The 17001-nt window shown below is 39.0% G+C and overlaps 1 protein-coding gene across 12 annotated transcripts in view; it reads left to right on the top strand.

The window, feature by feature from the left end:
* Positions 1–13700: 13700 nt before the first annotated feature.
* Positions 13701–17001, top strand: part of LOC5576845 (PTB domain-containing adapter protein ced-6) — a 271935-nt gene continuing 268634 nt past the window's right edge. For 2 of the 12 annotated variants that reach the window (XM_021841808.1, XM_021841804.1), the window contains exon 1: positions 13739–13907. The gene's annotated coding sequence lies outside the window, so the exon portion shown is untranslated. Of the gene's footprint in view, positions 13920–17001 lie in introns of all 12 variants that reach the window. The other 10 variants (XM_021841805.1, XM_021841814.1, XM_021841809.1 and 7 more) reach the window with 10 other exon arrangements.

The raw sequence follows: 17001 nt of genomic DNA, 5'->3' as shown, positions 1-17001 counted from the left end.
TTATGCTGTATCCGGGAACATAATCCTTATATGAAAAGCATTTGCTCATTAATAAAAAGGCCATCATCTAAATTTGACTTTGTTGTTTTTTTTTTGTCTGAAAATGGAGTTCTGAGGAACAAAAAATCGGTGCACCGTGTTTACAGTTCTTCGGTGAACGTTTACCGACCACTCGGTTGTTTTGACAACTGAGCTCTAAAATGAGAATTACCGAAAGGTCTGTAATTTATCCGTTTACCGAACCGGTTACCGGCTGTTCATCTGTTGAGATTTCGTTGCGTTGCGTTGCGTAGTAATGGAGTAATTCGTAGATTGCATACTGAAAGCTTTTATGTTTTTGCTTTCTCAATCTTATTCCAATTGCTTATGGAGGGCTATTTTGGAATGAATAGCCATCCAATTAGAGTTCAGAGTTGAGAAGACATGAGAACTTCCATTGCCGGCCACGCCCATCTTCTTCGTTACTGGGATAGGAAAGGATAATGATGATATGATATCTACTTAGCGAGAGGCCAGCGACTCACCGACGCCCTCATAGATATCAAGGATGTAGATGGGTGGGTGGGTGAGTGAATGATGGTCTAGGATTCTCCATAAGCGAGTGATTTGACCGGGTTATGATCGTTGGGAGTGGTATTGCTAAGAATGGTTATTTGTACTCCATAATTATCCGATGGTCCAGGGGTTGGAACACCGGAATTTCCTTCTAGTGTTCTGGCTCTTATCATAGCCTAGGCTTAAGCGCCATTACTCGCTCTCTGGAACGATAAAATGAAAAGAGATATAATTTAAACAAAATCTTAATTCTCAATACTTATTATCCTCTAACATCATTCCGACAGTTCATATGTTCTAATATCATGCTGTTCTTCAGGTAGTATCGGACATTACGGAGATGAAAAAGTATTGTTGTAGAATATCTACTTTGCCAGAGGTCAGTGACTTTTTGACTCCAATATTTATATCACCTAAACGAGGAGGTATTGCTTGAGACTAGAAAGAAAAAAAATATATATAAGGGTTTGAGTGATTGACTAGGGTGGGGCTTATTTCCAAAAATCTTCCGTAGTCAGGATTTACAAAGTGGAAAATGATCATCGGTCCCAAAATAACATCCTGTGAAAAAATGAGAATTTTTGGTGAAGGTTTAGAGGTGGCGCAAAGGGCGTATGTGCAGTTTTCCCATTTTAGTGAACTCTGAAAAATTTTGGTATGCTTTTCAGCTTGTTTTGGTGATTTTAAGACCCTTAAGGGCAAAAAATCACCTCAAAATTGCGATATCTCCACTCCTTTAGATGATATTTGACGAAATATATATTATGCATGCGATTTTTGGCCCTTGAATAGGTTACGCTGACAGATTATTATGAACCCGAATATGCATATGAATAGCTGGGGAGAATTCCTATGCTAGTAGAATAGAACAAAGAGCAAAGAAGAATGAGAGAAAAACAAAGAACACAGAAGAATGTAAGGTGGGGTGGGTTAAACAGGTGGGAGGGTGAAACTAGTGATGTCTTGAGCGTAACTGAGGAATCTAGAAAACGATGATTATATTTATTGACTTCATTTTTTTTCAATCTTTATTAACGAGATTTTTAGCTCTTTAGCTATGGGCTAGTTCATCTCGGGACCAACGGGTTTACTTCCCTTCCAAAGGATGTCACCACTGAAATTTTTAGTGACTATCTCGGGTATGGGATTCGATCCCAGATCCTCAGCGTGAAAGGTGTGTGTTCTAACCACTACACCAGGTCCGACCCCTTGACTTCTATTTACCTACTATTACCTACTTCAGAAATATTTCGAGCAATTTTTCTTCAAGTAGGGGGAGAGCACCAATTTTTTAACCATCTCTAGTTTTCGACCCATGTATACGATTTTATTGGAACTTATTGCAACTTTATTGGACTTTATGGAAAAATTTCAATAACGGCTAAAATGTCCTTAATTCCATGCGAAGTTTCATCATTATTCTCCTGGTAGATATAGATAAATGCACGTCACTTTACTGCTTTAGTTCAATAATCGTTTGGTTGTTTTTTTTTTCTGAATGATGATAGCAATTTATCGAAAGGGACCGTTGCAAAATTTACATCCTGGAAATTCAGCCTCACGCAGTATCTATTAAATTCATAACTAATGAATATAATTGTTTATATATACATAGGACTTCCTGTGAAAATTCCTTCATGTAGCTCTGTCCTAAAAAATATGTTTTAGAACTGTGACGACTTAATTTTGGTTTTATTTGAGAAGTTTTCAACCTGAAGTGCTTTATCTCTTGCACCCTATAGTAGCTCGTGCACTAATTTGAATTTTGACTACCGATTTTGTTTCCTTCTGCTGTTGTTTATACACATCGATTTCAAATACAGATGTAGAACGATGTATTGAACTTCATCTGCATTTTCGTTTGTCCGAAGTTATGTTGAAGGTGTTGTGGCAAAAGTGAAGTATTGGAACCCCAAATGGCATCATAATCCAGAAATTCCTGTGGAAATTCTAACAAGAAGTGTTATTGCTGGAGAGCAAAAATCGTTTATGGATTTACCTAATAAGGATATATCGTGTGGGATCAAAATCCGAACACCTACGAAATGAATCTAAACCCTTCCACTTCATATAAAACTCCTTCTATTTGTATGAAGTGTACGGATTTTGAGCCTGTATGGATTTGGGCCCCTCTGTAATTTCTTTCAGATTATAATAACAATTGCTGGAGTTATATCAAACGGACATTCTAAAATACTAAATGAGTGTTAAACTTGCATATAATCACATCTCATACATCCAATCGAATTATTTTCACGGCTCCATAGTTGATTCTAATATAATATCATCAGTTACACCCTCCCCCCTGTTTAACCCACCCCACCTTACATTCTTCTGTGTTCTTTGTTCTTTCTATCATTCTTCATTGCTCTTTGTTCCATTCTACAAGCATAGGAATCCTCCCCAGCTATTCTTATTCGGTTTCATATTAATCAGTCATTGTAACCTATTCAAGGGCCAAAAATCGCATGCATAATATATATTTCGTCAAATATCATCTAAAGGAGTGGAGATATCGCAATTTTGAGGTGATTTTTTACCCTTAAGGGTCTTAAAATCACCAAAACAAGCTGAAAAGCATACCAAAATTTTTCAGAGTTCACTAAAATGGGAAAACTGCACATACGCCCTTTGCGCCACCTCTAAACCTTCACCAAAAATTCTCATTTTTTCACAGGATGTTATTTTGGGACCGATGATCATTTTCCACTTTGTAAATCCTGACTACGAAAGATTTTAGGAAATAAGCCCCACCCTAGTGATTGACTCTTTATTATGGGTATATTCAGTCAGAGGCTGGTTCATACCCGCGTTAATAAGGGTTAATTATTCACAGATTTCATTTCATCTTAAAAAAAAAAAGTCATTTCCGACAACCAATTTCCCCATCCCCTAGTAACTGATTTTTTATTTATAAATTTTGTATGAGCCGAGGACAAACACCCACCCCCCTCAGAGTAATGAAATATGTGAATGGGTCCTATACTGTGCCGTCATCAGGATTAAGTTGCTTAAGTACCTTTAGGGGTGATACGCAAATTATGTCACGTTGAAATGGGACTTTTTCGAAACCTCCCTCTTCTTTTTGTACGCTTTTGTATGGAACCACCAAAAATTTGTTTAGACTGGTTACACTATTCTTTACCCCTCTTGAAGGGTGACATAATTTGTGGATGACCCTCAATAAATTATAAGACAAATTTCATCCGGTATTCCTGTTAAGATCTTTCGCTTGATATGCGTACATAATATGTGAAGTATAGATAATTTATTCAATCATCTGTAACTAATCATCGGCGTCAGATTCGTCGGTAGACTCAGCTTTACTGTAGATCTCGTCGATTTTTTTTGTGGAGCTTGTCCTTGTTTTTTTGCAAGCTCCTCCCATTCAGCGTATGATAGGTCGCCATACCGCTTCATGTTGGCTATTATAGAGTCCCACCAGGTAAAAGAAGGGCAGCACGGTCGTAGGCGGCGGGCAAATAAATTGGATGCAGCGCGTAGTGTGTGGTTGGGTGGTCGTCGCATTACGTGTCCCCAATATCGTAGCTGATGGACACGTACCTAAGGATGTTTGATTTTTGAATGATTGATCTTTAATCTTATTGGCAATACCATTATCATGAACATTAAAGCAAAAGAGAGTCAATGCAAACCATTCTTGCATATTCTAGCACTGTCAACCTGATATTTACAGAACAATGAAAATTCGCGAAAAAATTCTTGAAATTTCGCGGGTGACTAAGACAATAAAACCAAAATTTTCGCGGCTTTGTTGCGGTCCCGTACTCTTGGCCAAATTTCACACAAAAATAAAAGTTTTCATTGAAGTATCCTTTTATTGTGTAAATCTAACGATGTTTAAGAAATTCTAGGTTTTATTTGACCGAAGAGGATGATTAGTGTATTACCAGAGTAGCCAAAACGAGACATGAATAATTTTATCGGAAAAGCCAATTTCATAGGCAAAAACTGAAGTTTACTCACTCTCGCGGCTTTTATGGGATTTACTGTAGGGCAAATTTCACAGATTTTGTGTTTTCCGCTAAATCGAATTTCCATTGTGCCTGCTGTGTCTTCTTCAACTGGTATCAGTGCAAACTAACCAGGCATAACATTTCATCCCATCTTTCGATCATCTGAGCATGATATGGATCGAATTGTGAGATATCATCTTAGAGCTCTGTGATTATTTTTTCGTCAGTATCTTATACTCAGATGAGTCATCTTAAGCTTAGCAATCCATGCGCTTGATTAACTTGAAGTTCATTCACAAATTTCATAACGCTGAATATGGCCATTTTGGACACCCACCCACCCCATCGAAACACTTTTTGTAGAATTTCTACACATTTTGTATGAGATGTAACATCACGAGGACACCACTCAGCGTTACGATATGTGGGAATGAGACCTTGGCGGAAATCCACACATTTGCCAAGGAATTGTTATTGAAGTACTAAATACAGGGCTTACCGGGCAAATCCAACTAAAACGGGAATCATGAATCAAAACTAAGAACATACTTTTGAAAATAAGATTTCTTTTTGATTTTCATTAACTTTTTTAGGATTTGCAGCATTTTTCATTCACCCTTCGGAAGTCGGATAAAAAATAACATGCTAATAATATAAAGTGATAAAGCTGTTGGGGTTTATAAAAATAATTTTAATTGATAATCAGAAGGAGCATGTAAATTCATTTACATAATTAAACATTGAGATTTGGGAGTTATTCAATTATTACAGCTATCCCCATGTCGGACTCTGATTAGTTCACGTATATTGAATACTTGTGACATATTGGAATCCAGTCAATCGATTCGAACATGATTCCTAGCGGCAACAATTACAATGCGTTCACTCCAACTTGAACCGAATGTCTAATGTCATTTGAAATATGTTACCAATCTTCGTTAACGTGGTTAACCGCCTTACGTAGAATCCTCCAAGACCGTTCCACAAGGCCACCGCGTAGGTAAGCGTGGAAAGATAAACAAACTGTTCGTGTAAAAAATGGTCATACATTATGGATTTCCCTAATAACTGGACAGCTGAAAACTCAGCTCAATATATTCACTAGGTGTGTAAAAACCCAACATATTCTCTAAAAATTCAAGAAACACTTCCCGATCACTTTATGGAAAAGACGTTATGGGTTTTGTTCTTAAAAATGCTGTTATTTTATTAGAAAAATAGTACTAGCCCGAAATTGTGGTACAGGGAAAGTTCTCGTGTTGTTCAGAAATTGCATTGCTTGAAAATTCAAATGCTGACAACAGTTAATGGATATTCCATAATTATTTCACGCCTTGCTTGATTGCTAAATAGGATAATATCTTCGATGATCACTGGACAAAAAGTTTCCCTAAATTGCTCTCCAATCACACGTTGTTAATTCTGTAAAAGAACGTTGAAAAATGAAGCATGCTAAAAATAATAAGTTAAAAAGGTAAAGGTAAATTGTTCCAAACCACTAAACAGCTGTCAAGGTTATCTTTTCTCAATGATCAAGATTGCGAGATGATATCATTTCAAAGCGCTCTTGGATTACAGATGATATCTTTCCGTTATCCAAAGATGATCTCGTTCATCAGATGAGATTGCAATGCCTGAAACTAACAATGAACCAATGCACGAGTTCACTAATTTGACGTTTGAGCGGTGCCAAGTTCACTCGTTACCATGGTCACCTAAATGACATAGCACCGCTCAAACGTCAACGAGTGAATTCGTGCATTGATCCATTACTACTTCTACAAACCGATTATAGCAAACTGTGATCGAATGTTTTAGCTAAATTATGACATCGATTATTGATTGTGCAATTTTTTCATGTAAACATACCTTTTTGGTAATTCTCCGTTTTTTCAAGAGCACGTCAACAGATCGCCTCAGGTCCTGGTCACCCTCGTGGCTGCATAGTGATGCCATTTCTCGGACAATTTGTCGCTCGTAGTTCCTTAAAGATTTCCTGCTGTATTTCGTCAGAACAGCGGTTTGTGTTCCATACAACATGGCTGGGGCCAACACTGTGTCATAAATAAGTCGTCCTAATTCCCAGGTAGGATTCCGTTTCCTTAAGAAGTCCATCACTATTTTAGAAATCCGGATGGTATTCCTGCACCGGACTCTCACCGTTAGTGGACGGTTTTATTGACCTGTTATGTGGGCGCCTAGATATTTTAATGATCGTTGGACAGGAAATTTATTGCCAAGAATTTCAATTTCATCCGGCGCCTCCTCTTGGGGATTTCTTATGAGGACCTGACATTTGGAGTCATTTATCTTTAGGCCCACAAGTGCTAAATGCTTTTTTAGGCTGGATAATATTTTTTCAAGTTCCTCAACTGTCTCTACGATTATTATAATGTCGTCTGCATACAATAATACTATGGGTAACGAAATTTTACCCTCCTGGTTTAGTTTAAATATTCCGACCTCGGATTCAACTTTTGTGAGTACGGCATCCATCATTACGTTGAAGATAAATGGGCTCAGCGGGCATCCCTGCTTAACGCCAATCTTTCTAACTGTTGGATGAGATGTTTCGCCTTGCCATAATAATTGTTCTTCGTCGTCACGCAAGCACGATGTTACCTGGTTGATAATTGAATCTGGGACTCTCTTATCTGAAAATAATCATTGTAATACCTTGGTATAGGTTTTTGGTACTACCCACTTTTCAAAACTGTCGGCAGGCTTCTCAAATTGATGCGATCAAACGCCTTCTCTACATCTAACGACATCAATGCAATTGGCGTTCCCTCGTTCCACTTTTCTTGTAAGATCCTTTGGGTTACAAACAAATGATCAGTAAAGGATCTGTCGGGCAAGAAGGCCGCTTGGTGGCAACCTAGTTCTCCCACGTAGCTTTGTAGCTTCTCGAGAACCCACATAGCGTAAATTTTATATCCGGTGCTTGATAAGCAAATACGTCGATATTGGGAAACTGTATTGGGGTTTCGACATTTCGGAATCGGTATTAGTAGGTTTTGTTTCCAGGTCTCTGGAAGTTCATTTCTGGACCAGACCGTGGTCATCAGCTGTTGTAGTTGCCGCAGAACGGATTCGTCAGCGTATTTCAAAAGCTCCGTGGTAAGTTGATCCTGACCTGGTGTTTTTCCATTGTGCATTTTGGATATGATTCGTTGAATGTCTGCAATTGACGGTCCGTTCGGAAGTTCTTGATCATTGACTGTTGAGATTTCGGTAAATGAATTACCGACTTCGGTGATTTTATCTAACTGACGCACGCGGGGAATTCGGAAAAGAGCCAGGGATAAAACCATGAGGAAATGGCAACAGCAGTGGCATAGCGCTGAGAACGGTAGATGGACCCACCGACTAATTCCGTGCCTGTCGATGTGGGTAAACAGAAAACACGGCGAAGTGAATTTCCACTTGACGCAGTTTTTGTCTGGTCATGGCTGCTTCAAGAAATACCTGAAAAGGTTTGGACACGCAAGATCGCCGCACCGGGTGCGGCGATGTTGACGAAACCCCTGAGCACGTGATCTTCGAATGTCCGCGCTTCGAGCATGAGCGAGCCGAGATGACATTCGTCGTCGGCAATGACGTTAATGTGCACAACATCGTCCAACGAATGTGTGCTGACGAAGAGAAATGGGACGCGGTAAATAGGACAATCATCCAGATGATGTCTCTTTTAAACGAAGATGGCGAGAGGAGTAGCGACACTCCACAGCGGACAGCACATGGCTCTGAATCGTTGGGGCAGCCGGAATCGTCGGACCGACCTTGGCGCTCAACAAGTCAGCCTGTTGAAGCGAGCATATGAAGGAGACCAACGGGCGCGACCGGAGTAGGCTAGATCCTCCACCGGGGACTAGACCGAGTAGAGCGGGCGTAGAGTAGTATCGGTAATAAGTCGTCGAGGCGCCTGCAAACCAGAAGTCATCCTCCAACCGAAATTGCAGGACCGACCTCGGCACTTACCGACCAACATCGCGTCGGAGTAGGCTATGTTACGCAGGACTCTGGCGAGATGCTAGCCCCAAACACGTCGCAGCAGAGCAACGAAGCGTAGCAATCACAGAAGCGGCACTAGTAACATGGCCCTGGCGCGATGCCAGCAGTACGAAGAGAGTAACGGTGCGGCCATAGTAACGCGTCCGCGTCCGCGAACGCGATGCGATCAAAGGATTTCCTGTTGTTGATATTCTGCTTTGCGGGCTCGCACACGCGCACGCATCGCTCGACGCGTTTACTATGGCAGCGCCCTAAGGGAAGTACAGGAGCGTAAGATGCACGTGAGTCACACGCAGAAAGCGGAGCAAGGAGCAGTGCAGCGGTTAGCATAATATCAGGTCCGTTCCACTCGGGCTCAGATTGGGTACCACTTCTAGTACTGCATTTGGTCCCTCGGTAGTGCAAAAGGTACCCAAGTTTGACAGATCGCAGTACACTTTTCACGGCATTCTAGATTACCTTATGAGCCATAAAATTTTGGGAAACTGCAAGGCACATGGAGGTCTTTAATTTGTCTTTGATAATATCCTCCCAAATGAAGTAATGCCAAGAGGCAGTTCCGGGGGCGAAGGTGGATTTAGTCGGTATAGATTCGAGTCTGACACTCTGGCGCACGATGGACGAATTCGATATGACTAGCCTCCATATCGAACGTGAAACGCTGGGTTAGTTCGTAACTGTAATTTACCACCTTCTAAAAAATAGGCTACATGGCAATTCGCCAACGCTTTCATTTACACCCATCCCAATATCCGAGGTCTGATTAGCCTACTAGAGAACTCAGCCGACCTTGAGACCAGAGAGGTGCTCCAGATCGCGCTAGCCAAGAAAAGAGGTCCTTGACGCACCCAAACTCACAAGGCAGGCCATTGCACAGCCAAGCTTGCCGAGGTCTTAATCCTGGTCCACGTGTTGTTCAACCTAGCAGTAACAAACAAAAGTAAAAGATTCAAGCCCAGCGGTGCCATTTATGGGTCAAATTTTGAATTAAATGAGGTACCATCAGTTAGCGTTCCACCTACAGAACAACTTTATTGAAGGCTCGAAATAATCTAGATTTTGAGATATACCGATTTAAAATTGTGGTCTACTCGAACCGTCTATAGTGCGTTCTTTATTATGCGACTTCTATGTACATTTGTTTATTTTATCGCATTAGAAAGGGCCATACCACAGGCCTTCCTTAGCCTTAGAGTCCGGGGCTACAAAGCAAAGCCATGCTGAACAGTGGCGTAGCTAGGGTTTTCGGGGCCCGGTGCGGAGCCAAATTTGGGGGACCTTCCAAATAGTGGGGTGTGCCAATTTACTTGTTAATTAATCGAAACAATAATATGCTTTCAATCAATATTAATAGTGAGGATTAGAAATAATGGACCTTATGTTTATCTAATGTTGAAAACGTTTTTGTTTTTGTTTAGAAATCAAAATGTCATTTAATGAACAGTAATATGCCGATACGACCACTTCAGGGCTGATAGTGGCTACGTGTTAACAAATGAACTTTAGAGAGCCCATGCCTGAAAATTGAAACCAAAATGAGATTGAACATGAATTACATCTCGTTAAGGATTCCTCAATTAATCCGACAAAACTCTAAAAGCGCCTTTCTTAAAGTTTATGTGGGATCTAATGATTTTCTTTTGGAATTTCTTCAGAATCACGTATTTGATTGAAGTTTTCTTCAACTATTAAGTTATTAGAATCAATGCAATAGCATTGCAACTTTTTGGCATCGCATCATGTGATTTGAAAGATTAAGGTGCTTCCATAAATCCGGAATACTGGCGAAATTTATGCAAACCAACTCAAATAAAATTACTAAAATAAAAAAAAAATGAGATAGGCTCGGGCTGCAAATCTCCTAAATAAATATATCTATCTATCACTAGAATATAAAAGACAATTCACACCGTCTTCAGCTCAAGGCTGCACAGACTGAACTATCACAAACATTAGGCAACGGACAACACGAAACACGGTGGACGAAAAGTTTCCACCGACTGGAGCGGGAATCGAACCCACACTTCATGGCACAATACGCCTAGATGACTGACGCCGCTAACCGCACGGCCACAAAGCCTATAGATACTAAAAAAAAATATATTACAGAAGTTCAGAATGGAATTTTAATATTTTCACGAGAAACAAGATTATAATATATTAAAACGATTTGGATAAACAAGTAGAGTGTCATTTTTTGCTTCAATTCCTAATGATCTTCAAACGTGTATTTTCTAACTGTAACACAAGCTTTTTCATCAGCCTTAGGTTTGAATGCAATGTATATATCTTTAGATCAAGGAACAGGACTTAATTATTAAAATATTTATTTCGAAATGACTCTATCGATCACACTGCAAGGAACTTTAGACACCTCTAGCTTGAAAAAATAGAACATGAAGACACCAGATAGGAATCAAAATGAGATCGAAAATGCACCAAACAGAAAACAGAAATACAAACCGTAACCTTATAGGAAACAGAAGATAAGAGTTTGATTCTTCATCATAGAATCAGGCCAGACATTTCTCTTTTTTTGTAATTCCTCATGGCATTACGCCAGTATTACTGTTTTTATTTCATCATGATATTCTTTAGAAATTTCGTGAGAATTCAGGTATTTACCTAAAGTTAAATTGATTATTCCGAAGAGTTCCTCCAAGAATTTTCCTAAGGAATTTCTCCAATAATTTTTCTTTGGACATCTCACGAGTGTAAACTTAATTTTTTCAAAAAATAACCATAAAAAGTACCTGGAGGAACTATACTTTTTGGAAAAAATAGTAGTAATCCCTGAGGAAATTACTGGAGGTAGAATCGTTGGAGTGTTCAAGGATTGTGGAGAAAATCCTCTTAGTATCTTTTAAAAAATCACTGGAAGCATTTTTGGGAGAATTGGTAGAAGAATCTGTAGAAGAATTCTAGAAGAAAGATCCCTGTATGAGTCCCTGAAAGTGTTCCTGATGAAATCTCTGGACAAATATTAGAAGATTTCTTGATATTTTCTTTGAGACATGTGAGCAAAAATTCTTGTAGAACCTGCTGAACAGCCGCGTTATAATCTTTGAGTTTTGCTCTGGAGCCCGTAGAATTTTGCATTAGGATTCACTGCAATCATAATCAAGAACAATGAGACTCTAAAGACCATTTTGATTAAATTTGATACCTTTCATTAAAATAGAGACTAGCATTAAAATAGACACCAAGTCTCTAGAAAAAGACCTGCTACCAGTCCAGCAAAAATGTCCTCAACTCAAAACTGTTAAATTAATCTGTATGTTCAACAACTTGAATATTAAAATATAGAATAATCATAATGTGAATTAAGGTATACGAAAGGACTCATCAAATGAATTTCATTGTTGACCAATAATCACAAAAAGCATTGAATTTAACCTGTAAGCATCTAGTCGATTCTAAAGTATCAAAATGTTTTACTGCAAAAAGGGCCCCCACTAGACAATGGCCCTCGGGCCGCCACATTTGTAAATTCGGCCCTGGATATCTCAGTGTAATACCTGGAGAAATTGTTGCAAGAATTTCTGAGAGAACTCTCGTTGTATTTTCAATGTTGGACTGCTGTAGGAGTATCTGGAGCAAATTTTGAAGTAATTCCTCTTAGCATATCTTAGGAAACTTCAAGGGCATATTCTAAGGAGAATTGCTAGAGGAATCTCCATACGAATTTTTGTGGGGATCCCTGAAGAAGTCTTTGTACGTATACCTGATGAAATCTCTGAATGAATCTCTAGAAGAATTCCTGCAGATGAAAATCTAAGGACCTATGTATTATTTGCGTAGTAATCTCTGGAGCCTCAATAATTCACGTAAAATTAATGCAATGCGCAAAAAGTAAAACGAAACTTTAGATAGATTTGATGTTTTGCGTAAAATAGAGACTTCAGAGAACTTTGTTCACCTTTGTTCGCGTTGACGCGTTAAATCTTTGGTACTTTTCAAGAATGTTTAAAATATTATGTACAAACAATCATTTCTAGGCTTGGTTTAGGATAAGGCTTATAATAAAATCACAGACAAACAGACGTAACAGCTAAAGAAATTATCAGTTTAAAACATAGTCACGAGAACATTTACGCCCAATGCTACAAATACCTCTCTTTTGTCAACCGCGAACTAGGTGGCGGTAGTGAGCAAACGTCAAACTCAAACAAAAACGATTCGAGCGCCACGAGGCGCGTCGGCCAACTACCAAATATTAGAATTGGGCGTTGTTCTGTTTAAAATTACTGTTACAATGAACGCTACCTTCAGCAATATAGTAGATGATAAAGGGGCCCCTACTCGTTACCACTTCAGGGCCCCTCGTTATCTGATTTTCCTTGCTTATTTCAGTTTGTCAAAAATTCAATTTTCAATAGCATTTAAATTTTTACTAAGATTTCGGGGCCCCTAAGAACCCGGGGCCCGGTGCGGACCGCACCCACCGCACCCTCCTAGCTACGCTACTGATGCTGAAGGTGTCTGGGTTCAATTAATTCCCGATCGGTCCAGGATCTTTTCGTAATGGAAATTTCCTTGACTGTCCTGGGCATAAAGTATAATCGTACCTGCCACACGATATACGAATGCGAAAATGGCAACTTTGAAAAAAAAAGCTCTCAGTTACTTAATAACTGTGGAAGTGTTCATAAGAACACTAAGCTGAGAAGCAGGCTCTGTCCCAGTGGGAACGTAATGCCACGTATAAGAAGAAGATACCAGAGACAAAGCCATACTGTGAACAAAAACTGTCGATTATTGTTTTTAAGAAGATTCATGCGGATTAGATTTAAGTTTGGTGTCGGTAGATATCTTTGTTGCAAAATAGCATATCAATCAAAACTGAGTACAAAGTGGTGTTTTGACAGTTCGAAGGTTAATTATTATTTTCCAGAATTTTTCGGATAATCTTCGCACTTTGCCAATTAATCTTCTCCTATCAAATAACTCACCTATCATCTCGCAGTGTATCTCGAACGCGTACGATCGGCGGATCATCCGCGCCCCATCGGATCGATTTCTCGCAGCTCTCCCCTTGTACTGTGCCGTATAGTATAGCTAGCTAGCTCTATAGACAAGCATTAAGCCAGAGAGCCACGCTCTCTCAGTCGACTGCGCCACGACCGAACCTGATCAGCGGGCAGCTCAACTCAGCTCAGCAGGTTGCGATCAGTCGCCCTTCCGTCCAGCCCGTCAGTGCCAATTTACAGCTGAACGAGTGTGCTTCTCCGCGCCGTTTCACTAGATATTGTGAGTTTCCGTGAATCTCGCTTTTTGGTTTAGCTCTCTAGCTCAGTGCTCAGTGTGGTGTGGAGCTTTGTGAAGTGGATTATTCCAGTCAGTATCTACCTAGTGTAATAGGTAGTTTACACGGTTGACTCTCCAATACTTTTGAAGACGACGACGACGACCTAGGCTACATATTAGTGCACTGTTTTAGGAATTTGATTTTTTGATTGCTCGGTTAGTTTTTGCGTTTCTTCGCATTCGATTTGATGCAGTTTTCCTGTTTACATGCGTGTGGATTACTGCTGCCCTAGGGAAAGAGAGAGAGATCCGTTTCGCGATTTGTGTCGATTTCGAAATTTCGGTGCTTCCAGCTGATGTTCGGGTGTTTCTTTTTGTTTTGTCCAAAAGTGCACTATTGCGTCGTGGTCATTCTTCGACATTGAGACCCATTTTTTGACCCTGATCGTACCTCAGCTAATCCGAATTCGTAAGCTTAAATTGTAGGTAGATTTTAGCTGTTACTTCCTATTTCGAAGTAGAGGGAAAAAATAGTAGTCACTAGCCATTTTTACCCTATGGTTAAATCATCATTCCAATCCTGAAGTATCATTATAAAAGTTTCGCATATAGTGGCGCGAGCGGTTTGTGTCGGTGTGTATAGGAGAGAGAGAGGTGTGTAGATCAACCAGTGCACAGTGGGCAAAAACTGACCGAATGCTGTAAAGAATTCAAAATCTCGTGTCGCTGTTGAGTCAGTTAATAATGGTATCAAATTGTACAAAAACAGATGGGAGCCGTCACTAATTACTATAGTCATACACATTAACCTCAAATTCTTTTATTTCCATGGAAATTAATAGTTTTGACACCATTCAAAAAGGTTCTCAGGATAATTTTAGTTGATTGCGATGTAGAATGTTATAGAAACATACAAAAATAAGTTTAGGTCTGTTCTGGCCTCCACAGTTGTACTCATGGAGCCCATTCAATCCTAGATCCTGTTTTTCTTTTCATCAAGTTTATCTATCAGAACCATTTTTCAAGATTAATTTAGTAAGATTAACTAACATCTAGTGCAAATGTAAACATTCTCTAGGCCCTCTTTATACGGCTTTATGCTGAGTAAAGGCGCTGTACATACAAACGAAAGCTTCTATGCGATCCTTTTACCAACAAATCTGGCGAATCTACTCAGCTACTTTTAAGCTGTTATTTATACGACAGTTATACGACAAGTAGCTGTGTAACATCTTCCGAAGGCGCTTTCTCAACCATTTCGCAACTGTTGAATAATTATTATACAGCTTCGCTGTATTATCGATTAAATATTATTTTCAAGCTGTTTCACAGCATCCGGAATTCATATCATAAGTATCTGAATTTAATGTTCCCAACGTTACCTGCCATCGCTTGGAATCGAACTCACGATCTCTGCATCCACAAGTCTCGACGCTGTCCTTGTTGCCACCACAGTCTATATCGGAAGGCAAAGAAAACACACCGTTTTGTTCTACATCGAAAACGGTTCACACAATATTTTATAATGATCATAAAAGATGCCATAGCCGCGCTTACACCACTTCATCAGGCTGTAAAAGGGTGCGAAACGTCAAACGCAATGTTTACATCCAACAAGCTGAGTAGATGCGCCACAAGTTGTTGTTTTACAGCATACTGCTGTATGCTCGCGCTTCTTAAATATTTATTGAGCAGCATAACAAATCATATTGTATTAGAAGCAGCCGGATTGATAATGGCGAGTTTTATTCCACATCATTAGGTTGCTATCTTTTACGGTGTTGAGTTACAGCTTAGTGAAAGCAGCAAAAGCGATAACTGACGAAATTTATTCAGCTAAGATTTGTAGCTGAAAAACGTTTGCGTTACAGCTGTATTAACGCTAATCGTTCTATTTTTGACAGCTTTCATTTTTTGCTGCATTCGCTGCTTCAATTCAACTGTTATACAGCACAAAGCAAATAATCTTGGCTTATAGCGCTAAAATTGTTAGTTGGGTTTAAATGTAAATGATTTGATCGAGAAGTTGATTCGGATGCCCGCAATTATACGTATGAGACTCATTTTTTCTAAAATTGGATTGATAGTTTTACCACTCCTTTAATTTTTTTTACCAGGATCTTATGTTTAATGATTATGAAATGTGTCACAAATCTTCTTTAATCGTTTTGAGAACACGTAAGCAGCCAAAAGTATTTCTGTGATAGTCATTTTGTTCCAATCCCTTATTGTAGATTGCAAATGAGAATTTTCACCTCTCTTCCAAAGTTCCTCTATTTAAATTGCACTTGTTATACTTTTACAGTGACACATTTATTTCTCGAAAATGTATCTGTGAGGCCTTTTTTATCCCAAATTCTTTATGATGATTTTCTACTTCTCAACGAGCTCTTATGTCTGGCAAGCGTTTTCAAATAGTTACAAGCAGCTTGCCGTAAATTAGTATTTAGGGCCAGTTTTAGTCACAAATCCCTTATTTGTTATGCAATTTATAGTTTTCTCACTTGTTTTCAAGTTCCTGTAGGATAAGTGATCCATTAGCTGTGAGTGTTCCTATAGATACGTTGATGCCATTTATAATGATTTCATTAAATCAGCCACAGAACCGACACTGCCACTGGCTTTTTGATGCATGAAACGTTGGAAACATCGTATAAATTGCTTCAAAATTAATGAATTATCACCTACACTCTTAAATTTTTTTCTCTTGTGCCAATAGTTGCGGTAAAGTGTTCTTATAATGAATGATTCCATAAGAAAACAAAGGATACCGCAACTATAGGAATACAAAATAAAAATAAATTACAGCTAAAGGAACAGTGTACCAACAGTGGAGGTATTATTTTCCACTGGCATGCCATTGTTTACTGTAACGAAATTACTTTTCTCATCAAGTAAATGGTCGTTACTTCCTGTTACAACAATAATATGTACATTGCATGCACACCTTGAATTTTTAGCGATTAAATTAGATTGAATCGTGCTCAGTACCTCTACTATTGGAACATTTACCCTATCTGAATTGTATGTTTCATGATCAATAGGGTCCTACAATTTAAAATGAACTTTTATTTTCATTTAATAACACGAAAGAGCATGAGCTTGCAACTACTTTAGCATTTTTCCCCGCTCAAACAACAACTATATCATATTAAAAAACTTTAATTTGAAAAATGAGTCCGAATAAGTGACACTTTTGATCATGTTT

This window comes from Aedes aegypti, chromosome 2 (assembly GCF_002204515.2).
Source record: "Aedes aegypti strain LVP_AGWG chromosome 2, AaegL5.0 Primary Assembly, whole genome shotgun sequence".
NCBI classification, from domain to species: domain Eukaryota; kingdom Metazoa; phylum Arthropoda; class Insecta; order Diptera; family Culicidae; genus Aedes; species Aedes aegypti.
Note: the sequence above shows the minus strand (reverse complement) of the source record. Positions and strands in the feature narration are given on the sequence as shown.